The sequence below is a fragment of the Oxyura jamaicensis genome, chromosome 1 (assembly GCF_011077185.1).
Source record: "Oxyura jamaicensis isolate SHBP4307 breed ruddy duck chromosome 1, BPBGC_Ojam_1.0, whole genome shotgun sequence".
Classification (NCBI taxonomy): domain Eukaryota; kingdom Metazoa; phylum Chordata; class Aves; order Anseriformes; family Anatidae; genus Oxyura; species Oxyura jamaicensis.
In genome coordinates this window covers 144926921-144952287 of record NC_048893.1, presented here as the reverse complement: position 1 = coordinate 144952287, position 25367 = coordinate 144926921, and the positions used below count along the sequence as shown (strand labels likewise).

Sequence of the window (25367 nt, the reverse complement as noted above, 5' to 3'; positions counted from 1 at the left end):
GTAGCAATCTGAAGGGAAATAAATAATCTGAAGTGATGTTCTACCAAAGAATACAGTCAAGTAGTGGAACACCATGTTGGGACAGGAAGCTAATTCCTCTACTTTACTTAGTCTTCTAAATCACAAGTCTGAGTTAAGTAGGAACAATGTCATAGTAACTTTCAAACCTATTAAGATCTGAATATCATTTCTAAAAGCTAGCTGAGAAATTGTCCTTGGGGGTCTTCCTCTTTTATCATTAAATATTTATGGAGTTCACCATGTCTATTCTTTTAGTGGTGGATGACCAAAATTCTAAGGGCTAGGCTATATACTTCTGATCAGATCCCTTGCATTAAAAAATAAAAATTAAAAAATACAAATAAAAAAAATAAAAATATAAAAAAAAAAAAAACACTGTAGAGAGGCTACACATAACAAATGACACCCTATTAAATAAGACAAATATTTTTGATTCAATTCTGCTCAGTATCTTCTCTGGCACATGACTTCATTTGGCAACTCAGTATATGCAACAACCACTTAGGTTTTACTTCAACAAAGTATTGCATTCATATAGAGGCAAAGACACATCACCTTATCATGATGTCTCGGCAAACTGCACACACTTCAGACAATGTATATCAACAAATACATGGTTTAGTTTCACAGTGTACATTACAGGGAAAATCTTCCTTGACAGCTTATTTGTCAGTGCATCAGATTCAGCACAGTAGCACCAGACCATCTGGAGGTTTCAGTGAAAAAACACAGGGGAAAATTCCTCCTTTGGCTACTAATTGCTGAAAGGAGTCAATAATGGGCCTTCTCTGCAGTTTGTCACAGTATCAAAAATAGGGATATACTGTGCTACTTTCATTTGTATTCGTATAGGCTGTAGCAATAAAAGCAGGGGATCAGAAATTAAAATTGAGTCATGACAAAACACTGCTGAGATTTACTCCTCCATTTCTGCAAGGGGAGGAATGTGTATTTCATATACATGCATTTGCAGTCTTCAAATGTCATAGCGCAGAAGTCAGCAGACGACTCAGATTCAAACAGCAATTTTCATCAGATTTCATAACGAAGCCATGCACACTACTGAATTATTTTGACTCATTTTTATCTAATGACCCACGGTCACTGATGAGTTATGAACTTTGAAAGCTCAAGAAGATAAAATTTGCTAACATGTTTATCATGCTAATTGGACATGTGGAGTTTTAATAGTAATGCTGTTTTACAACAAAACATTTTTTATAATTGGAAAGTGTGAACTCTATTAAACTCTAAGTCTGTCAGATAGACACAATGAAAGAAAAGAGTCCTCACAGTTTTACAGTGATTTTAATCATATTTAATACTACTCTTTTGGGGGAGTAGTTATTGGTACTGTAGAAAGTTATTCAAATTATGCCTAGAAACATGCTCAAAATGAAATACTGGAAAAAAATGAAAAATGTTCAGATATGGTTGGATTGTATTTAACAATATCTTCAGGGAGAAATAAAAAAAAAAAAAAAAAAAAAAAAAGGGATTGGAAAATATATCTGTGAAGTAATGAAACAACAGTTCCACAGTAGTCATGCCATACTTAGTTTAGAAACAAAACACTGATCCATTCAGGCTTGCTCACATTTGCTGTTAGATATGTTATAATTGAGGAATACCAAATGCTGCGCTTTAGTCTGATTTGCTGCTGATTAACAGTAGAAGAAGCCAAACTTAGAGCTTTTTAAGAACAGATGGTGCTTCTTTCCTCTTCTTTCTGGTCAAAAAATTCAGAGAAAACAAGGATAAAGACGGATGTAGATAGAGAAGAGAAGCAACTGAAAGAGAAAAAAAGTTTGGCAGATTCCATGAGCAGCTATAGAAACAAATTATACCCATTTTCTACTGTGGGTGTGCAAGTTTGAGGATTCACAGATGGCTTGGAATTCAGCTCCTCATCGGAGTGGAATCTGTATCCAAGACAATTTGAAAAAGGGGTGCCTAGTAACAGAAAACATTTATTTTCTCTTTTACTACTTGATAGTTTCCCATCTTTCCCTCCTTTATCTCCAGGTTAATATATCTTGAAGTAAAAATGAAAGTTCAATGAGGTACTGTGAAAAAATGGATAGTGCAAATATATGCTCAGATCATATGACTGAAATGTGTTTTCAGCTGTGGGTTTCCTAAAGCCTAAGGGGACTTGAGGAATTCTCATATCCTCCCACCTACTCCTTATAAATAAAATCCTGACTCACTTTTTAAAATTTGTTATCAAGTGAGTTATACATTGCACAATCAGCCTGTGACACCTTAAAATTGTGGTCTGTTTTCCTTTATCATGTGGACAGAAACATTTAAAAATTCTAGGAAATACAACCTAATGTAAAGAGAGGTGCTCTGCTTTCTGAGAATCAGGTATACATACAAAGAAATCCAATCTCAAATATACTGAATAAGTGTTCAGTTACTAATTAGATGCTAGAGATAGGAATACAGTGCCAGAAACAGACTTACTCCTATTCATAAGACATTTTCCATTTTCACTCAAAAGCACAAAAAGGCCAGTTTGGATCCTGGTATTTCCCACTATATACTGACTCTAGTCCTATCTTAAAAGTCCACCAAGCTGTCAATGAATCTTTTATATCTGAAGATGCCTTATTTGCTATTCAATTGCAGCAGGCTCTGCCTGTTAGGACTTGCATTAGTTGCAAGTTCTCTAAGTTGAAACAAATCAAGCAGCATATCCTCCTAGCACATCTTCCTATTGATTAATTTATGACATAAGTAAGAAACTTTTTTTGGTCTCTGTCTATCTCACCACTGGAGCCTCTTGTACACATACTTACTGTATGATTTTCATTCTATGTGGTGACTCCACTTGAAATTTCATCAATACAACTATGGTCGTCAATCTATCAGTGAAAAACAGCCACAATAGCCTTGCTGAGCCCTTATTAACTTCTCCCACAGAGTTCATGGACTCTCAGGAATGGGAAATGCAAGGTCATCCATGCCGTCCTTAGAACAGGTAAATTCCCCACACCTCATTAGATAGAGGCATTTAGTCTTTCTGTAAAGAACTATAACCATGTGGTTTAACTCTGTTTCTCACCAAAATTATATAGAATACTATAGGAAAATACATTTTGCCTAATTCTGCTTAGAATTCATAATGGTGGGTAGTTTCTGTCTACATTTGTTGGTGTTTGAATTACAAAGAACTGCTATTTCCACAAACCTTTACTTCACTAAATTCACCCCAAACATGAAACAAGAGAGAAGCATTTTTCTCCTTCATTGTTCTTAATGAACTGCTGAGAAATAAATTAAGCTTAGGAGAGAGTTAAACTGAGGTTTTCATTTTCTGAAATGAAACTGTTATATTACCAATTATTCTCTCCTTATACATGCTATCATGTATTTCAGAACACTTGATAATGTCATGCAACAATTAAGCAGTTATTTACCTATGTCATGTCAGCAAAATGTGGTGTTTGAGCCTTTATTCCTCTCCATTTACCAATATTGTCTTATAAAGTCAATCTTCCATCATATTTTTACAAATTGATCTACATAGTACTTCAGTTATCTTATGATGTCAAAACCATTTAATGGTTAATGTTTATGTATTAAAGACAGTGTTCTCCACAAAACACTAAAGAAAATGCAGAAGATAACACCAAAATCACAGACCTCAGAGTATACTTTCCACTACTCACTGCAAGTATCTTTATGGACCTATCATGCCCATGAATATCTAGAAGGTAGTAAAATATCCCAGTCATAAATGGAAGCAGTGAGCATATACCTTGCATGAGGAATGACATATCTTAAATATTAATTCAATCATCATCACATAAAAGTTCTGTGAAAACTGAATTACCTTCCATCTCACAGTTGGAGATAACATCCTGTCATGTTTAATCACAAGGAAAAACAAACATAGATGACACAGGACAGTTCACATTTAGTTAATTATGTTTAACTATATATTAAGAACTGTCAAGTAGTATTTTTTTTCTACAACACTAATATGTTCTTGTATTTTAAGAGCAATCCTTGAACTTTATGAATCTTCAGAAAGGTTGAGTGTGTTATCTAGTAGGTGAGGGGATAGACTATAATTTTAAAATGTATTTACTGTTGTTGCTTTTTCCATTCTTTGAATTTAGGTCTCATATGACTGAATACATTTGCAGGGAGGCTGTTTAAAAACCTGAAAAATCTGAAAATCCCCAGAAGTTGCATGAAACAGAAGAGCCATAAAAGAAACAGCTTAAATTATCGCTATTACAGCTTCTTATTTGCTTACATTCATTGCAATATGATATGCCAGAAAAGCAAACTGTACTTTTCCTGCTCACTGTAAAGTTATTGTCACAAGTAGAAAGACTGTGGGTGGGCTTCTCTTCAGGGTTAAATCACCTACAATTGATATCTATAGGAGAGCTTGGAGACTGTTTAACACAGTTAATGAAACAGAAAACAATTCAATAACTAACCACTGGGTGTCTTCTTCAGATGGGCTGAATTAGTTTTCAGACTCCACTGATTACATGGGGTATGTAAATTACCCAGCTCTCCTGCAGAAGCCTGCATTCAGATAGCATATTCTGGCACTGAGTGTTAGCAGAACTTCAAGAAAACTGTAACTGAGTTTTGTATACACAGATCCCAAGGGTACTGAGAGAACTGGCAGAGGTGCTGGCCAAGCCGCTTTCCATCATTTATCAACAGTCCTGGCTATCGGGGGAGGTCCCAGTTGACTGGCGGCTAGCAAATGTGACGCCGGAGGACTGGAGGACTGACCCGGGAAACTACAGGCCTGTCAGTTTGACCTCAGTGCCAGGGAAGCTCATGGAGCAGATTATCTTGAGAGTCATCACGCAGCACTTGCAGGGCAAGCAGGCGATCAGGCCCAGTCAGCATGGGTTTATGAAGGGCAGGTCCTGCCTGACGAACCTGATCTCCTTCTATGACCAAGTGACGCGCTGGGTGGATGAGGGAAAGGCTGTGGATGTGGTCTACCTTGACTTCAGCAAGGCTTTTGACACCGTTTCCCACAGCATTCTCCTCAAGAAACTGGCTGCTCTTGGCTTGGACTGGCACACGCTTCGTTGGGTTAGAAACTGGCTGGATAGCCGGGCCCAAAGAGTCATGGTAAATGGAGTCAAATCCAGTTGGAGGCCGGTCACTAGTGGCATCCCCCAGGGCTCGGTGCTGGGGCCGGTCCTCTTCAATATCTTCACTGATGATCTGGATGAAGGCATTGAGTGCACCCTCAGTAAGTTTGCAGATGACACCAAGTTCGGTACGTGTGTCGATCTGCTCGAGGGTAGGAAGGCTCTTCAGGAGGATCTGGATAGGCTGGACCGATGGGCCGAGGTCAACTGCATGAAGTTCAACAAGGCCAAGTGCCGGGTCCTGCACCTGGGGCGCAGTAACCCCAAGCAGAGCTACAGGCTGGGAGGTGAGTTGGAGAGCTGCCAGGCGGAGAAGGACCTGGGAGTGATGGTTGATAGTCGGCTGAATATGAGCCAGCAATGTGCTCAGGTGGCCAAGAAGGCCAACAGCATCCTGGCCTGTATAAGAAACAGTGTGGCCAGCAGGGCCAGGGAGGTGATCGTCCCCCTGTACTCGGCTCTGGTGAGGCCGCACCTCGAGTACTGCGTTCAGTTTTGGGCCCCTCGCTACAAGAAGGACATGGAGGTGCTCGAGTGAGTCCAGAGAAGGGCTATGAAGCTGGTGAGGGGCCTGGAGAACAAGTCTTACGAGGAGCAGCTGAGGGAGCTGGGCTTGTTCAGCCTGGAGAAAAGGAGGCTCAGGGGTGACCTTATCGCTCTCTACAGGTACCTGAAGGGAGGCTGTAGCGAGGTGGGGGTTGGACTGTTCTCCCACGTGCCTGGTGACAGGACGAGGGGGAATGGGTTTAAGTTGTGCCAGGGGAGTTTTAGGTTGGATGTTAGGAAGAACTTCTGTACCGAAAGGGTTGTTAGACATTGGAACGGGCTACCCAGGGAGGTGGTGGAGTCACCATCCCTGGAGGTCTTTAAAAGACGTTTAGATGTAGAGCTTAGGGATATGGTTTAGTGGGGACTGTTAGTGTTAGGTCAGAAGCTGGACTTGATGATCTTGAGGTCTCTTCCAACCTAGAAATTCTGTGATTCTGTGATTCTGTGATCTATGAGATGCTAGAATAAGTTCAACATATTTTTCTTATTTATGGGCAAACAAAGAGCTTCCTATTTTAACAGAAATTCAGACAAGTTAAAATCTTTATACTACAGGACTCAATAGCTTTTTTTTTTTTTTTTTTTTTTTTTTTCAGACCCCAAACCCTTTGTCTAAGACCTTTAAAGTTAATTTCAGTAGTTAATTCAAATATTTCAATTACATTTGTTAAGAAAAAAAAAAAAAAAGTCTTGATTGCTTCACATTTTGTCCAACTTAGAGCTGTTCTGCAATGACATAGGGGTAGGGTGAGGGGGACACACAATACACAGGCAGATTGTAGCCTCAGTGTAGGTTGGCTTTAAAATCAGTAGGATTCAGCTGCTTCCCAAAATATTTCCACTCTCCTTTCATTTCTCTTGAGTTTTGTTTGTTTCTTTGTTTTATGTTTTTATTTATTTATTTACTCTTTGTGCTGCTGTTGTACACATCCTTGGATATGGCCATAGTTGGAGGGCAGAGGAGCGGATCAAGGTGGGGATGCTCTTAACTTCCTACTCTAAGCAAAAGCAACCTGCTTCCCCATGTGCATCTCAAATGCTTTTCCACTTTGTTGCTGAGCCCACCTCTTTATTTCATCATACAGTAATATTGGATCACATTTCCCCTGCATGATGTGGCACTCTGCCAAGCTTAAAAAGGAGCCTGGCCAGGCCAGGACTGCACTGCCGGACTGCTTATCATTTTGACTCTGTCACCTCTCTTGTAATATCTGTTTCAGGAGACAGCTGTCATCTGTGTATACATAAATCCAGGGCTCAAGGTTTCTTTGCCTCTGACTTTCTCCCAGCAGAAAATCTGGATGTATCTATATGTGGTTGTGGCAGCCTCCCAGTCTCTCAGCAGAACTGGTTGTGTGGTTCACTCTGTTTCGGTCACCTGTATGTTTTCAGGCATGCCCAGCTGTATATTATAACAGCCACTTTTTATATGTTGCCCTAGGTTTCTTGCAAGTAAATTATTGTCCTTTTGGTTGCCTTAACGTAATTTGAAATGGTATCTTATCATGACAAAACTGTGCTTAAAATTATTTCAAAGATTTAATACTCACAAAAGCAAAATAAATGCAGAGATGAGTTTTTATTATATATATATGTTAAAAATGCAGTATGGGGAAAATTGAGATAACATAACTTTTGAAGGAATGGAAATAAAATAGAATACCAGACATTAATCAATTACATTAATGAGGCATTCGAAACCACAATTATGCAATTGTGCCTGTGGGTACAGTCTTTGCTTATGACTTATAACTTTGAGCAGGTAGCAGCGCAGAGGTGTTTTGCAAATCTCTGATAGTGAAGTACAGAAATTTAGCTGAATCCTGTGAGAAACATTTTGTTTGAATACCATGATGACCATTATTTATTCCCAATGCACATTGTGTTTAAAAATGTTATCAATATGGTTTACTGTTTTACAATATTTTACAGCAGGTCAGATGAACAGAAAGGATGCTTCGTTGGGTTAGAAACTGGCTGGGTAGACAGGCCCAAAGAACCATGGTGAATGGAGTTAAATCCAGTTGGAGGCCAGTCACTAGTGGAGTCCCCTAGGGCTCAGTACTAGGGCCATTTCTCTTTAATATATTTATCGATGTTCTAGATGAGGGGATCAAGTGCACCCTCAGTAAGTTTGCAGGCGACACCAAGTTAGGTGCATGTGTCAATCTGCTCGAGGGTAGGAAGGCTCTGCAGGATGACCTGAATAGGCTGGACCGATGGGCCAAGGCCAACTGTATGAAGTTCAAGAAGTCCAAGTGCCAGGTCCTGCACCTGGGGCACAACAACCCCAAGCAGAGCTACAGGCTGGGAGATGTGTGGTTAGAAAGCTGCCTGGCAGAGAAGGACCTGGGAGTAGTGGTTGACAGTCAGCTGAATATGAGCCAGCAGTGTGCTCAGGTGGCCAAAAAGGCCAACAGCATCCTGGCTTGCATAAGAAACAGTGTGGCCAGCAGGGCTAGGGAAGTGATTGTCCTCCTGTACTCAGCTCTGGTGATGTCACACCTTGAGTACTGTGTTCAGTTTTGGGCCCCTTGCTACAAGGACATTGAGGTGCTCGAGCGAGTCCAGAGAATGGCAATGAAGCTGGTGAAGGGTCTGGAGAACAAGTCTTACAAGGAGCAGCTGAGGGAGCTGGGATTGTTCAGTCTGGAAAAGAAGAGGCTCAGGGTGACCTTTTTGCACTCTACAGGTACCTTAAAGGAGGCTGTAGTGAGGTGAGGATTGGTCTATTCTTCCACATGCCTGGTGACAGGATGAGGGGGAATGGGCTAAAGTTACACCAGTGAAGGTTTAGTTTGAATTAATATTTTAAGAAGAAGAAGAAGAACTTCTTGACTGAAAGGGTTGTTAGGCATTGGAATAGGCTGCCCAGGGAAGTGGTTGAGTCACCATGTCTGGACGTCTTTAAAAGATGTTTAGATGTAGAGCTTAGTAATATGGTTTAGTGGAGGACTTGTTAGTGTTAGGTCAGAGGTTGGACTCGGTGATCTTGGAGGTCTCTTCCAACCTAGACTATTCTGTGATTCTGTAATAGAATGAGTACAGAGGAGGGCCACAAAGATGATTAAGGGGTTGGAGCACCTCTCCTATGAAGAGAGGCTGAGAGAGCTAGGGATGTTCAGTGTGAAGAAGAGACCTCAGTGGCTCTGCGGAGACCTCACTGAAGCCCTTCAGTACTTACAGGGGGCTAATGAAAAAGAAATGGAGAGCAACTTTTTATGTGGGCAGGCAATGATAGAATATGGGGGAATGCTTTTAAACTAAAAAAGGGGAGATTTAGATTAAAGGTTAGGAGGAAATTCTTTACACAGAGAGTGATGAGGTACTGGAACATGTTGCCTAGAGAGGTTGTGGATGCTCCATCCCTGGAGGTGTTGAAGGCCAGGTTGGGTGGGGCTTTGAGAAACCTGATCTAGTGAGGGGCATTTCTGTCCATGGCAGGGAGGTCGGAACTAGATGATCTTTAAGGTGTTTTCCAACCCAAGCCATTCTATGACAAAGATAACCATGCAATGAAAACAAATTCTGAGCATGACATGAAGAACACCATAAATCTTAAATCTGCAACTCCACTATCATCAGAAGTATCAGTGGCAGTTTTGGAACCTTTAATACTGTGTTGCACAACTTGAAAAAATTAAACTTCAGTAATGTAATATGAAGCAACAAATGCATTGTCCTAAGATGATTTATCTTTTTTTTTTTCTATTCTCTAAAAATAATATGATAGATTAATAAACAAATAAACTATTAATAGATTAACAACTAAAAGCAACCAACCAGATAAACAAAAAACATGAAACCTCTGAGTTCTCTATGTTAAATAGAAAGGTAATGTTTTCAGAGTAAGTTTCTAAATCAGATCGGCTTTAAAAAGGGCTTTCATAAGTGCAATGTATTTGCTTAGGAACAATCAGTTTGGCAATCAGATCTCTTGTCCCAAAAAAATGTTAACAAAAATGTGAAAAGATCTTTTTTTTTTTTTTTTTTGAAAGTCTCATCAAATTTTCTATTAGAAAAGGGTCAGCTCTATATTTGTATTAAATATATGTATGTATATATATATATATATATATATATATATATATAAACTGTAAAAATAATTGTGGTGGTTTTACCGTGCTAGGCAGCTGAACACCACAACTGCTCTCTCACTCCCCCTGCTCAGATGAGGAGGGGAAGAAGTAAAGGAAAGAACAACTCATGGGCTGAGATAGGGATAATTTAATTAAACAGGAAAAAATATATATATATTATTATAAAGGAAATATTATTATTAATTAAACAGTTCAACTAAAGGGAAAAAAGGAAAGGGGATGAGTGAGGGGGAAATGGAGTAACAAAACAAGTAAAGACTATGTGGAAGTGCAGAGGAAAGTAATTATTCTCTACTTCCCACAAATGAGCGATGCTTGGCGACGTCCTTGAAGCAGGGCCTCAACGCACGTAGCCAGTGTTCGGGAGGAGGACAGACGTTTTCGCAACGAGAGACCACCCCTCCCCTCTTCTTCCTTTTTCCACCTTTTATTGCTGAGTGTGACATCATATGGTATGGAATATCCCTTTGGTTGGTTTAGGTCAGCTGCCCTGGTGATGTTTCTCTCTCACTTTTTTGCCCACCCCCTAGGAGGGTTAGAGAGAGTCCTGATGCTGTGCCAGCACTTCTCAGAAGCAGACACAACACCGGTGTGATACCACTGCTGTTCTAGCTACAAGTGCAGAGCGCAGCACTGTATGGGCTGCTGCAGGGAAAGTTAACATCCCAGCCAGACCCAGTACAATAATTAAGCTTCAGAAATATTTCAGTCAAATCAACTTTGTAGTAGCAACCCTATTACATTTAACTTACTGCCGGGCTGACAGAAATAAAAACAAGGACAAACAAAAAGTTCCCTAATTACACACTGTGAAAGATAATTTTTCAAATTATCTCTAAGTGTTTGGATACCTATAAATTTCCTACATCATGATTGTGGTCAAGGGTCCATTGATTTTGCAGGGTAAAAAATTGAACTGTTTCACTGTGAAGAAGCTATTTGTATTAACTTTTCTGGATCAGAATTCAGGTTGCAAGTTTCCTGAGTATGGATCATGAGGACCTCACTTCCTTCAGTCCTCTGTCCCAACTGTCCCAACTGCCACCTCATTTTAGGGGGAGTCATTTGTTTGCTTTAATTTCTCACAGCTTTTTTCATGTTCCATTAAATCAAAAAATTTATTTTTATAATCAGATCAACAAAACAGAGAATAAAAAGCTCAGATTTTAAATCCAGAATCTGCAGCTTGTTTGTCAGAGATATTAAACAGCTTCATCTCTTTCACTGACCATAGTCTATATGTTAGGTTGAAAATAGGTGACTGAAAGCCTCATATTCACAGAAAGTTGAAGATGATATTAGGCTGCCAAGAGCAACAGAATAAACCTTTGGTCCAAATTCTGTTATCCTCGATTGAAGTTCTGATTCCTCCAAGTACTTAAGGTGCTTATTTATCTTTGAAATCAGTGACATGTTGATAGCTGAAATACTGCTTTGAATTTGAACAAGTTACACAAGTTTCTGCCACCTGGATTTATTTGTAGCTGAAGTGCTGAAGGTTTACTATATAATACTTTAGGAGTTTTTTCTTTATTTACAATAAGGTAAAGAGAATGACAGGGCATTGTCTAGCTTTTATCTTGCTAATACATAGCTACATTACTGTTATACTAAAAATAATAATAATCATAGCTTGCATGTATAAAATTTATATATGTATATATATCAGAATAAGATTTCCAGATACCTTAATCTTTAAGTATCAAATACTTGTACAGGAAAAAAAAAAAAAAAAAAAAAAAGAAAGAAAAAAAAAAAAGTGGTTCTTTAAGTTTATTTTTAATTCAAGTACCACTACTGAAATATAGAACAACAACAAAAACTGTTTCTTCTGCTAAAACCAGCCTAAAAACTCAGACTAGACTAGAAAGAAATGAAATCACTATTTCCTCCCTAAGTGAATCATAGAAGCAAAGAATGGCTTGGGTTGGAAGGGACCGTACACATAATTTAGTTCCAACACCCCTGCAATGGGCAGGGACACCTTCCACTAGACCAGGTTTCTCAAAGCCCCATCCAACCTGGCCTTCAACACCTCCAGGGGTGGGGCATCCACAGCCTCTCTGGGCAACCTGTTCTAGTGCCTAACTACCCTCTCAGTAAAGAATTTCTTCCTTATTTCTGATCTAAATCTACCCTTTTTTAGTTTAAAGCCATTACTCCATATTCTATCCTATCACTACACTTCATGACAAAGACTCTCTCCCAATCTTTTCTGTAAGCCCCTTTTAAGTACTAGCCTGGAGCCTTTTCTTTTCCATGTTGAACAACCCCAAATCCCTCAGCCTGTCTTCACAGGGGAGGTGTTCCAGCTCTTTGATCATCTTCCTGGCCCTCCTCTGAACTTCTAATAAGTCTATGTCCTTGTGCTGGGGACCCCAGAGCTAAACTCAGTATTCCAGGTGGAGTCTCAGAAGAGCAGACAAGAAGGGAAGAATCACCTCCCTCAACCTGCTGGCCATGCTTTTTGGGGGGCAGCCCAGAATACAGTTGGCATTCTGGGCTACAGGTGCACGTTGCAGTCCCATGTTGAGCTTCTCATCCACCAACACCCCCAAGTCCTTCTCCTCAGAACTGATGTCAATCCACTCTCCACTCATCCTGTATTTGTACTTGGGATTGCCCCAGCCCAAATACAGGACCTTGCACTTGGTCTATAACCTCTTGAGGTTTGCACACGCCAACCTCTCAAGCCTGTCAAGATCCTTTCCCTCCAGTGTGTCACTGGGGGAGTGTCAGATGCTTTGCACAAGGCCAACTAAATGATGATAGTTGCTCTTCCCCTATCCACCAGTGCTGTAACCCCAATGTAGGAGGCCACCAGATTTGTTATGCACAAGTGAATTTTGTCCAGCAATAAAAATAACAAAAGCAGAAAACATGACTATAAATATTGTTTCATTTTATTATTTATTATATATATATATTTCTATATAGATTCTTTACATTTTATTTATGAATTTAACAACATGGGTACAAGTTTGTCTGCATACAAGTTAACAGTCCTGAGAGCTGACAGTTGTATAATCCTACTTCTGAAAAAAAAAAGGGGGGGGGGGGAGGACAGGAAGAAGAGAATTGTACGAAAAGTTCCAGACATCAAGATATTTAATTATTTGTAACTATCATATGCATTTCTCTGCCCTGAAACTTCTTGGGGTTTTAAGGTAAGAATGTTACTTATTTTGTCAGAACAAGGCCATCTCCTTCAGTGGGCTTTACATTAATCACTTATTCAAAAGGACATTACATTGCCAACATTGTTCTGCAGCAAAAATCTTCCCCAGGTAACAAGAATTATATGCAATAAGGCTGAATGACAGAAGACAGGTTATGTTGAGAACAGCTCAGAAGCATAAATAAATCAGCAGAAAGCTAAGAAACAGTACATTTACATTAGGCTTCTAGAAGAAGTTCAGACATGTATTGGATTACTAACTAAATGTGTCAACTAGATTATAATCTCTCTTCTACCCTCCACCTTCCTCATCCCACATCCTGCTTCCTTTTTCCATTTTCAGAAACTGTTTTCTTCCACTGTTTGACATTGCAATCTGCTACTCTGTGCTTTCACAAACTCTCTAAAACCTTTGCTGATATTCATACTTGAAGTTACATGCAAAGACCAGAAAAAATCAGACAATTATATTTTGGAAGTGCAATGTTCTAAGCAGTAACCCCATATAAGCCTTGGCACTTCCAAACTGTATGTTCTGCCTTGATGGTGAAGAATAGAAAAGGGCATTTGTAAAGGCCTTTCCATTTTGAGCTTTATGAGTATTACCATTCCTGCAGGGAATCATTTGGACCTAACAACTAAAAATAACAAAGCCGAAATTGACTGTTCCTTGAAAACAGGTCAATATTTTTACCCATATTCTGCAAATGAAAAAGTGAGGTACTCAGAACATTAAGAAAAATGTTAAAACTAAAATACTTAGAGTTTTTCTTTCTTAACATCTGTTCTTTGATGCCAGACACATCATTTGATTACCAGGGATCTCAAACACCAACTAATCTTATTGACTTCATACTAACCAACAAGGTCAAACAGCTTCGTATGGATATGCCTTCACTGTCAACAGAAACACAGAAGCTTATTAGGGAACAAGGATGGCCCAGTTTACCACTTGGTAATCTGGTACAACAGCAGAAGTCATCTCTACAATTGGCTAGGTCCAGTATTCAGAGTCAGAAAAGTAAATATTTTGGAAATGGTGAGCCATTTTTTGGAATATAGGAACACTCGTTTTCAGAATCATCACCTCCGTCATTTCTTCATAAGTCTCTAAATCTTGTTTCATTTGGTTCTAAGATTTTACCAGCTACTTTCTTGTTTACCAAAACCATCTTTTTTCTTGCTTCAGCAGTGTTTACATAGCATTCATCAAAAACATCCATAATACTTTTATCTTCATTATTTTCATTACAACTGTGTTTCTTGTCTGTCTACATCCATCTTCTGACTTCTGATATCTTTCTGTATCAAGTACCAGAAGTTCATCATGGCCTCAACAATGGCAGGAAACCTGAGGAAGACTCAGTGGGGCTGACAGATAAGAAAGGTGTAAATCAAGGGAAATAAATAAATAAATAAATAAATAAATAAATAAATAAATAAAAGATAAAAAAAAAAAAATTTTTTTTTTTTTTTTTTTTATCACTTTTGACTGATAAGCAGCTTAGGAAACTTCCAAAACTGGAATTTTAATGTAAGGGGAAGAAGAACTTACCTAACTGATATATTTGTAGGAAGAAAATTTTGGAAGAGAAAAACAAACATAATCAGTAAAAATCTACCACTATCTGAACACATCACTCATAATTTCTATATAAATTTAAACAGGAAAGCACTGAACTATTTTTCAAAACAGCCTCAAAATGAGAAGGCAAATGTCATTTCCTGGAAACACTCCAGTTTACCTGATTTATAGTCACATATTGGTATATCGATAGTGTAACAATAAGATTATTGGACACATAGCAAATATGGTGAAGATTCGGCACTGTTTTTGTAAACATGATTCACAAAATTACTAGAGCCCATTTTGATAAATTTGATGAGCATAGGAGAAAACTGAAATGGATTAAACCAGGAACTGGAACTCAAAAGAGCTCTTTGAAATGTCCATCAATTAAAGCCAGAATAAACTTCAAAAACCCAAAGTGAATGATCAGAATTCACAATTTTGAACTTTACACTAATCAAAACTAAAGATGGTTCTAAAGAGATAGTAAAGGAAAACTTGTTTTCAAGGGATTTAATTTCATTTTTCATTTTATTGACAAAAAAAAAAAAAAAAAAAAAACTATGTGAAGTAAAGTACAAGAAGAAAAAAAAAATTATTTGTTTATATATGATGTATTAAATCAGCTGTTGTCCCACATGGGATGGTGTGAATACAGTTGGTACTCATCTGAATACGTTAGTAATTCTCATTAACGATCAGAAAGTCAAACTGAATTGTAGGAAATGTTAAGAGAGACTGCAGAAAGAAGGGAAAAGCCTCTATATCAGCCAGTGGTTTGCAATTCAGGCTGCTTTGTTTCAGAAAGAATAAAGCAAATTTAGAAAAAGAATAATGACTGTTAAGGAATGACATCCATCCAAATTAAAGATAAATATACTGCGAGGGTGGTTTTGCTTTGAAATCTGAGAGATGTAGAGATGTATAAAATAAAAAGAAAAAAATGGAAAAGAGGAATAGGGAAGATTTTTATTTTTTTGAGATGCAAGTAGTAGTGGACAGTCAAAAACTTGCTAAGCATAGGACTTAAAAGAAAACATTATGATGTATTTTTTTTTTTCTTTTAACAAGCAGTCAAATTAAGAAATTCATCACCACAGTATCACCACAGGATGCGATAGAAGTCAATGTGTAAGCAGCACCAAAAGCTGTTAATTCATTAAAAAACAAACAAACAAAAAAATCAGAATCTCAAAACTTCAGAAAGATTTACTTCATCAAAATGTTATGAAAGATTTACCCGTGGACTGTTGTTTCAATTTAATCTGAACTCTGTGGTCCCTAAACCACTGATTTCTAGACATTCCAGAGTAAGACATTTTCTATACTTTCTTGTTTCATAACCTCTTTCCTAAAAATCTTCTTTTGGCAGTAAAAGTTAGGCTATTAGGTAACATGGACCATTGCAGTTGCTGCTATATTTTCTGAACAATTTCAATTCTAACCAGCATCTTAAATTCTAACATTTTTTTAAATCTCTGCCAGTGTTTATGTTTGTAACACCTACTCTTCTGTAGTATTATGCCCTAAACTTCCAATTGTACAGTGAAATTTTTCTTTCTGCCACACATGATTTGATGTTGTAAAGCTTCTGTTGAGTTACTGATCCTCTGCCTATCACATAGCCCACTACAGTTCTCATCCTTCAGCCTTCTACTCCCCTCTTTCTCTCAGACTACAAATAGTAACTTATGTTTATAGGTTCTTCTCCAATTTCATTTCCTCAAATTATGTTCCCTTGTCTTTCAGCTGTTTAATTTTTGATATGTCCTCCCAGTGACCCTTGTCACTCTTGGCTACCTGATGTATCTATGTAAATTCCTGGCTTTCTGGGTTTCCCTTTAACTTACTTGCCTGGAAAGGTAACTGCACTGATTGTGCTGCCCATATTATGCATATTATTGAAAGTACTAATAACTATCATGTGTATTATTGAGTAGGTCACATTTCCAATCCCCAGACAAACTGTAAAACCAACATAGGAGATACTTCTTTCTCTCCTTTTTACAAGCATTCGTGTAGCTGATACTTAAACCTATTTATCATAGGATATGATATACAGCCTCACACTGTTAGAGTCTAGGGTATAAGAAGTGGTACTACAGCTCCTGTTTGCAGGATTCAAGGCATTTTATTCAATTGTTCAGTCCTACTGCAACAGTGCCTGTAGGTGTGTGACTCAGATTAAATTCTGGGAAGCAGAGTAGTAGCAGGTTTATCAGACAATGTTCACTCAGTGATACAAACTACTTAAATGTACCTGTAGGAGACATTTACCCAGTGAAGAGGCCAGAAGAATCAGGCAGAAGCCAGGGAGTGCAGAGAGAGAGAGAGGTTCAGGATAAGAAAAGAGGCAGCAGACAGAGGAATATGACCTGCCAGCTGACTGTTGAGAGCTACTAAAAGAGAAATTATAACTTGATTTCCCAATTTCAGAAGGCATAAACATAGAGGTTACTCTAAATAGAAAATACAATAGAAAGTGCTTAAGTAGCCAAGTGTCATACTACACCAGAATCCTTACAAGGAGGAAAAATATGACTTTTATCTGAATATGCGTATAGATAGATCACGGAATGTATTGTTTCTTGTCTTAATGGCAACCTTATTAAAATCTGACTGCTAATGCCCCACATTTTGAAATCTTTAATAAACAGTTTGGGACATTTTTAAAATGATTGAATTCACTTTTGGAAGTAATGTTCCTTGAAAGTATGTGAATGACTTATAAGCAATAATACATTAATTAGAAAGAGCCATCAAACTATTATTATTGGTAGCTGAATAGTGTTAAAATGTGATTTTTTCAACATGCACTTCTATATACACGAAAACATTTCACTATGATATTAAAAAATAGCAAAAGATCTTTGGAATTGAATGTAACAAAGTAAGATAGGCTGTATCTGACAAGAAAATCTATGGCATTGTTTATTCATGTCATTGTTAAAACATAGGAATATGAAACCACTGCAAGCAGGTTTGTCCATTCTTGGGCCAAGAAGCTTCAGCTGTTTTGCTAAATAAAAAGAAGGCCTCTGACCCCAAGAGACTAAGAAGTGATGAGAGCTTGTGTTCATATATCTGAACTCTTTCACACCCCAAAATGGGTGGCCTCATCTATGTTGCTTATTGGGAATAGGTCCTGATCTCAGTATCTCTGAAGCAATTATGGGCACTCTTTGCAAATCTTCAATTCATAGAATGATATAGGTTGGAAAAGACCTTCAAGGTCATTAAGTCTAACCATTAACCGGACCTACTGAGTCCCATCACTAAAACATGACCCTTAGTGCCACATCCACACATTTTTTAAATACCTCCAGCGATGTGGGCTCCACCACTCTCCTGGGCAATCCATTTGAATTCTTGATCACCCTCTCTTCCTAACATACAATCTGAACTTTCACTGGTGCAACTTGAGGGCATAAATGTGTTAGTACAGCCAAAGGCTCTGTCAGGAACAGTGTTAATAAACTTGGAGGATGCTCATATGACAGTACTCAAGCCAGAGTCCTGTCTCTAATGTTTACTGATGCAACCCTAACTAGAAGAACCACTTCCTTTTCATTTCTGTGCTTGGCCCTTTTCAAAATTTAATTCTGTATCATTACAAAGAGCAAACTATTTGATTAATATTTCTTGCTGTGTGCCAGTGCAGATATTCCTCTTCAAAACAAGAGTTGAAGCTTTACTTGTCATACTTCTTTCCCCGATTCTTCAGCAAAAGTAGTTGGATAGTACCACTACGTACAAGTTACACGGCACTACCAGCTTTCTTTCTTCCCTGCTTTTTCTCTCCTCTTGAAAAACCTGTTTCTATGCTGTGATGGGAAGGTTAACACTTTGTTCCCTGCAGCTGGCTTTGTATAAGTAAAAATCTAGTCCTGAGTAAATACTCAGATAATGGCTCTGAAAAGCAATGTGGTTTCAAAGTATTTAAAATGGGTTGGTTGTACTTAGTGTTCATTTGAATTCTGGCAATTACTCAATGATTTAATTATGCCTATTAGTGGAATTTCTAGGAAATGTATTATTATTTGGAGACCAAAAGCCATTGCAAGTTAAATTATATTGAAATTATATTGGACTCAGCACTAAAAATTCATATTTTCTCGGTAAAATAGGTATTATTTTTACCAGAAGCTTTTTTTTTTTTTTTTTTTTTTTTTCCTTTGAATGTAAATTCTTAGTGTTTGGAATCAGCAATTTACAGAACTTGCTTCTTCATATAACTACAATGAAGACACTGAAATTACAGCATATACTAAATTTATTTGATATGTATAGACTTTAATGGACACAGAGAGAGTTAATCCTCTTTTATTAATTTCTGTTTAATTGCAAACACTTTCTGCTTAGTTTTAGTCCTAACTGAAAGAACTGTGCCTGAATTGTCTATTAAACTATTTAAGTCAAATTCAGGTTAGTTTTCATTAGTAATTGCACAGCCTGAATTGAGAAGTATTCTTTTAACAAACTTCTAAGTATTTTTTAATGAGATAAAACTCAAGTGAAAGCATTTGTCTAAATAAGTAGTCCTTGAATGTATTTCACGCTGCTTTTGCATTTAAATAGCACTTAGTATACCATTTCCCTTTTAACTGTTCTTCACTCACTCCATAAGCAGTCCACAATAAAAATAATAATAATAAAAAAGGCTGAAACCAGCAGTCAAGTCTCCATTATTCCAGAAGAGTGTCCTAACCAGTCATACACAGAAATTTGCATCCTTTTCCTTTCTCTTTCCTGAAGAAACCTGAATATTCTGAAAAAAAAATAATTAAACAACTTTGCATGCCAAATCCTGCCTCCTCTCTCCAGGATTGCTGTGTGATTAAGACACTCTTCAAGTATAAGATGTGTCTGAATATTCTAATCAGAGAAAGGAGCTGAATTTGGGTCTTCTAAACCATCAGTGATTGTCTTAATCACAGAAATTCTGAAAAGAAAGGGAAGACAACCACAGTATTTCTAATTTTGAAGGCTGAATCCTACTTGGGTTCAGAACAAAAGAAAAGACAGCATAGGATCAAGTTGTCAAGACATAGGTAATCATGTCATTTGGATACCCCAGTGTATTTAGCATGTCTCTAGCTGCTGCTTCAGAGAGGTGCAGCTGTCCCGCAATCCTGCACCACACCTACATGCTAAGTGCAGGTATCTCAAGCACTCTGAAGAAATTAAAATGGAACTAGACACAAAACACAACAGAATTGCCTTCTTAGAAATGAGCAGTGGAAATTGTTTCCTTTTCAGTTAGGCCTGGACAGCTACATGTTAATTAATCTAGTTCTTGTGGTTTCTGTTCTGATGTAGCCAAGTCTTTCAAACCATTTCATAAGGAGCTTCAGCACCTAACTAAATATCTTGCAGAACTGAGCACTGCTTGACTAAGAAGACCCAAGTCCCTTTCTGAGCTATACCTTCATGTTTTAAGGATATACTCTCAGCCAAAAATTCCAGCAGATTTTCATTTTTTTTAATTGTTATTTGAAAGTTCAAGTTGAGATAAATCGTTTCCTACTGAACAAAAATATTTATTCAACTGCACCAACTTTAATGAATAAAATTTTGACCTTATTAGTATAAAACTACCTAACAACTGTTTCCTTACAGTCCTGTTCTCACAAAATCAGTGTTTCCCAGATGCAACAAGAACTTTTAATCAACTAAAGTACACTATAAGTACTACAGTATAAGAATATATATAATATAGTATAATTAATGTATACTGTAAGTACTATAAAATATACTGTAAGTATACTGTACTATCTACTACCTAAGTATACTATATGTTAACTGTACATGTCAATAATAACAAAACAAAATTAATACTTTCAATCTTTAAATTTTTATTATTTCAAAACAAACCATCTGATTCTGGCACGATCAATGAATGCTGCAAGTAGTGTGTAATATGTAGCAACATCCCATGACTTCAGAACAAAAATAACTTTTAGAAAAATAAGTTGGAAATGTTAGGGGAAGAAAGTTTGTCTGGAAGCTGAGACAGAGAGGGAGGATCCAAAACTCTTGGACCTCTGCGACACCATAGGCATATGTTGTTTCATTTGTCAAAAAATGCAGTTGTTCTCTTTTAAAATGAGACCCCAACTGCTTGTGGACAATGGCAGATGGGGGCAGAGATCACTAAAGTGTATCTAGATAGACATTTTGGTGCTTAAAATTTGACAATTTTTTATACTTGTTTCTGATAGTACTTATGATGACCTAAAACTGTTCAAAAATTAGACTAGTGGGTTAAAATGTTGGTAATTATGTGATTTCTGTATTGCCCTATCCAGACAAATAGGAATGTACATATACATATTTCATAGGTACAAGGTACAACTTAAGGGAGTCTTATGTCTAAAATTTCAAAAAGTTCAGTACAAATCTTTAGGAAGCCTAATTCAGAGCTAATATAAATAAGAAATTGATTTGCATCTGCTGCATCCTAAACCGGTCTTCTGTGTTTAGCCTGTCCCTGTTTGCCCAGCAGTGGAAGTTCAAAGAAAATCAAAACTCTTTGTCTTGAGATTTCTGCAAATCTCACTGTACAGCTGGTTCTCCCAGCTCTTCTTTCAGAGCACCCAGCTGTATCCATAGATCTCCCACAGAGACTGAGCATAACTATACCTGTCACAGTCCACTGCACTATCAATATCCCTGACACCACAGCTTCTTTTACAGATTGCTATTTGACTTTCAGCATTCTCGACCTCTCTTTCCTCCTTCACTTGATTCACTTGGATTTGCATGAAACTTCATTACAAAAATAATCTTGTATTCAACTGTATCTTTAGTAGTGTGATTCTAAACTAGCACAGTACACTGCAGAATTCCCCAAGTCACTTAAGATGAGCACCACCATGTATAAAACTAAATCAGAAAAGGAAAAATAAAAATTTTCCCTTTCTGAATATTGAATAGCATCCAATAATAAAGCACAGGCAACTCTAAGGAAAAAGTATGTCATTGGCAATGTTTTCAAATTCTGTATTACCTATCAACCTCAGTGGCGTGATGGTAATGAAAATACTAATGCTTTGAGGAAATTTTGGATTTACCAGAACAACCAAGCACAAACACACAGAAAGAGAGGGTCAAATAGTTATTTAAAAAAATGGTTCTCTGAAATTTTATACATTTTTTATATAAAAACTCAGATTAATATTTTATTTTTGTAGCCTTAGCACTGCTTTGAATACCTGTAATGCACTGTAGTTCATGTATGGTACATGACATAGTTACGACAATAAATGTGGCTGCTAGATAGCTAGCAGATGGTACAAGATCCTGGTTTATGCTCTGTTCTGGATTTGTATCTTAACAGTTATTTTTAATTGCAGTAATGTATGATTTCAGAATACACTGAAATTAAAATTTGTTAATCAGTCTGAGAAACCTGGAAAAATTATACACCTCTGTGTTAACATTTTTTTTATGTTTATGTGCAAAGGCTGTAGGGCATCCTCCTGACACAAGACAAAACTGTGTAGCCCAGGAGTGGAAGGGCTATGGCACCTCTAAGGCATGGATTCACTAGTGTAAATTCGACTGATCCTATTCCAGTTTAAAGAGTCCTCTAAAACATGAACCAGTTTGAATATAAGATATAAGATAGATTTATGAGATATAAGGTAGATTTGAGCATTCAGTGTATTTGGTGGCTAGGGGAGAAGCACTGAACTGAGCTCTCCTTCATGGTAACTTTTCAAGCTTCTCTGGGCAGCAAGCAGGCACAGAAGTTCAGCTCAGGAGTATCAGGGACTATATCAGCAAAGATCACTAACAAAGTGGGTTTACCTCTTCCTGCAGCAAAATCATTCATAAACAGTTCTGTTGACTAAGTAGAACTGCAGAGAGGATGTAAAAAGCCTAAATTTCCTGCTTAATCCAGTATGATTTATCACCTCTGGGAGTTCTCATGAAACACAACTCCATCTTATTTTCTTCATTAGAGTCAATGCATATGAGTAACTGCTATTTCCTTGATTTTTTTTTTTATTTATTTATTTTTCCCACATAAATGTGAATGACTTCTTATGTCTCAGTTGGAAGTCAGTAATTTATTGCCTTATTTTTCTTGTTAAAAGAAAAAAAAAAAAAATACAAATTATTCGGATTTTTTTTTTTTTCACCTTTATATTCTCACCTTTATATTCTCTTGTCACATTTATTTCATATGTGGTTTGCTCTGAACAAGTGAGGCATTAATTAAACTGATGAGACAGAAGATGGGTATAAAGAAGTTCTTTGGACAGAATGCCTTGAGATAAGACAGAAGAAGATCTCTGAAAAACTGGTGTCGGCAAAAATCTGAAAAATATAGCACTAAAAATATAACCTAGATACACATGCTGATTTCTCTGGACCCATAAGGGAGGGAGGGAAAAGGAGACAGCAACTGATATTTATTGATTGTAGGAAATAAAAAGGAGTGCCAATTGCTTTCTTTGCTTACATGAAGAACAGCAATGTATTTCCTTCCCTTTGAAGCCACTGTAATTCTTCATATTTCAAAGTAAACATAAATGAGACTGTTGCCTTCATAGACAGTAGTAAGTTTCTATGCACTACAATGGCATATACATGGGGACAATGAACAAGGCAAACACCTCATAGAGTCCCATTTGACTGTCTTCTACATAGCTTAATTATTTTTTTTAATGCTTTTAATTAGATAATAACTGTTAAGTTTGGTAGCAAGCAACCTCACAAAGAGAAGAGTATTCAAAGCAGTATTCAATTTGCACACTTAGTCTAAAGTGAGCATAATTGTTTTTAATATTCATGCACCTAGTTAATAGTGGTAATAACAGAATTTGGAGCATCTACTCTTAATTTTATTTTACCAAAAATTATACTATGATGCAATGGGAAAGAATTCTTAACTTAAAAGGGAAAGTATTTCCAAAAAATTATTATTTTTCCCTCCGTTTCAAAACCAATAACCTCAGTCTAACTTTTTGTTCTTTCTGTCCTTTGCCTTTTTTCTTCTTGCCCTGTCCTTCTTTCTCCCCTGTCCACTTAACAAGTCTAAAAAGTTCCATTTCACGTTCTCCATTAATAAATCCAAAATAAAATTTTACATAAAGGCATTTTGGAGCAAAATCTGTTTTTTACAGCACAGATTTTCTAGTATAGTCAAATGAATAAATAAATAAGCCCTATCTAAATTTCATTTTTCCCAGAAACTATGCAAGAACTTTAAAGATACAACAGATCTACCACGTTTGTTTTATATTTATATATATATATATATAAAATATATTTGTCTTTCTCTCTCAATGTTATCAAGTTTCTAAGATGAAAAACTGCTTCCATCAAGCTAGTATAAAAGCCCTACAACTTATTATTCAGTTAGAAAATTTGTCTCCCTATGAATTCACATAGAGATAGCAACAAAGAGTAGTCTTTTAGGTTGAATCCAGGAAAATATTTTGTGCTAGCCCAAGAGGCCCCAAAGCTGTTTTGTTTTGCTGCATTTCTCCAATATATCCTGCAGCTACTCCAATTTTGTGGTGAGGTATAGAGATCAAAACCCATAATAAAAATAGTCCATGATTATTTTCATGCTATTTTAAAGTTAAAATAGCCATAATCACTAATGCATATTCTCCAGAAAGATTTTGAAATTCTTGTTAACTCATAAGTGGATGTAAAAGTTTTAAAAACATTACTAAAGGAAAGAAAAACAAATGTAGTTTACATATAGAGATTGGTAAATAAAAGCAAAAGAAACATCAATAAAAATTGCAGTTAAGAAATAATACATAATTAATTAATTAATTAATCACACTGGTTTAACATGTAAAAAGCCCAGGCATTTCAATACTGTATTTTAAGTCACAGGCAAAGACGTTGCCATTTAGATTTTGCATGTCTAATAATAGTGAAATTAGATAATTATCTAACCAAGAAATAGGCAAGTTTTCAAATGACCAGATGGTTCTACCACCCACCTCATTTAGTAAAACTTCCTTTATTCACACTGCTCTAACATGCTGCCCATTTCCTCAATTTGTACCCATTAGCTGACAAGAAACGGGCTGAGCTCAGAAATCAACAGGCTCTGACAAGAAACCAATTCTCAGGGGCCCTCTTAGAAAAAGTAGGATTTTTAACCAATGTTGCCCAGGAGACAGCTGTAGAAACTAAGTCGCTATCTGAAGCAATATTAGTGAAGAAGGTAAAAGGATTTACAGTACAAAGACCTCTTAATATTCTTGGTAAGCTGCAAAGAATGATCTTTAGCTCACAAAAGAGTGAGCATTTGGGCTCAGTATTATTCTGACAAAACTTATTTCCATTCCCTAGTGAATAAAACTTTCATGTTTCACTAAGGGATCCAACTACAATATGTACTTTCTATAATGTGGCAGATCTATGGGACAAGGTCATATTTATTGTAGAAGAAATCTCAGTGCCTCTGTAAACCTTTGAGAAGCACCAAAGCTTTGCTGGTTGTAGGGAATGGTTACCACATCACTTCATCCACAGCTGTGTCATGGCAAGGGTCACATTTCTAAAATATACAGCCTTGTAATAGAAGATACATAATCTGCCTTAAAAGTAAGGACAGCTAGAAATCTGAAAAAAAAAAAAAAAAAAAAAAAAAAAAAAAAAAAAAAAAAAAAAAAAGTCATTTGACAGATGTAATCTTCCACAATACCAAGAGATTGTTAAAATAAAATTCAAATTATCTTTATATTTATGAATGTTACATCAGGGTACAACAAATTCAATCTGTTTTCACTAACACTTCCCTGATTAACCTGGTTGCCCTGAAAAAATATTCT

General features: G+C 36.9%; 1 protein-coding gene and 1 long non-coding RNA gene across 2 annotated transcripts in view; both read right to left on the bottom strand.

Annotated features, from left to right (window-relative positions):
• Positions 1–25367, bottom strand: part of FAM155A (family with sequence similarity 155 member A) — a 515407-nt gene that overhangs the window by 363165 nt on the left and 126875 nt on the right. The window lies entirely within an intron of this gene.
• On the bottom strand, positions 13063–14419 carry LOC118162303. Its single transcript, XR_004748385.1, has 2 exons — positions 14077–14419; positions 13063–13123 (listed from the first exon to the last, which is right to left on the bottom strand). It is a non-coding gene; the product is annotated as an uncharacterized LOC118162303 (long non-coding RNA).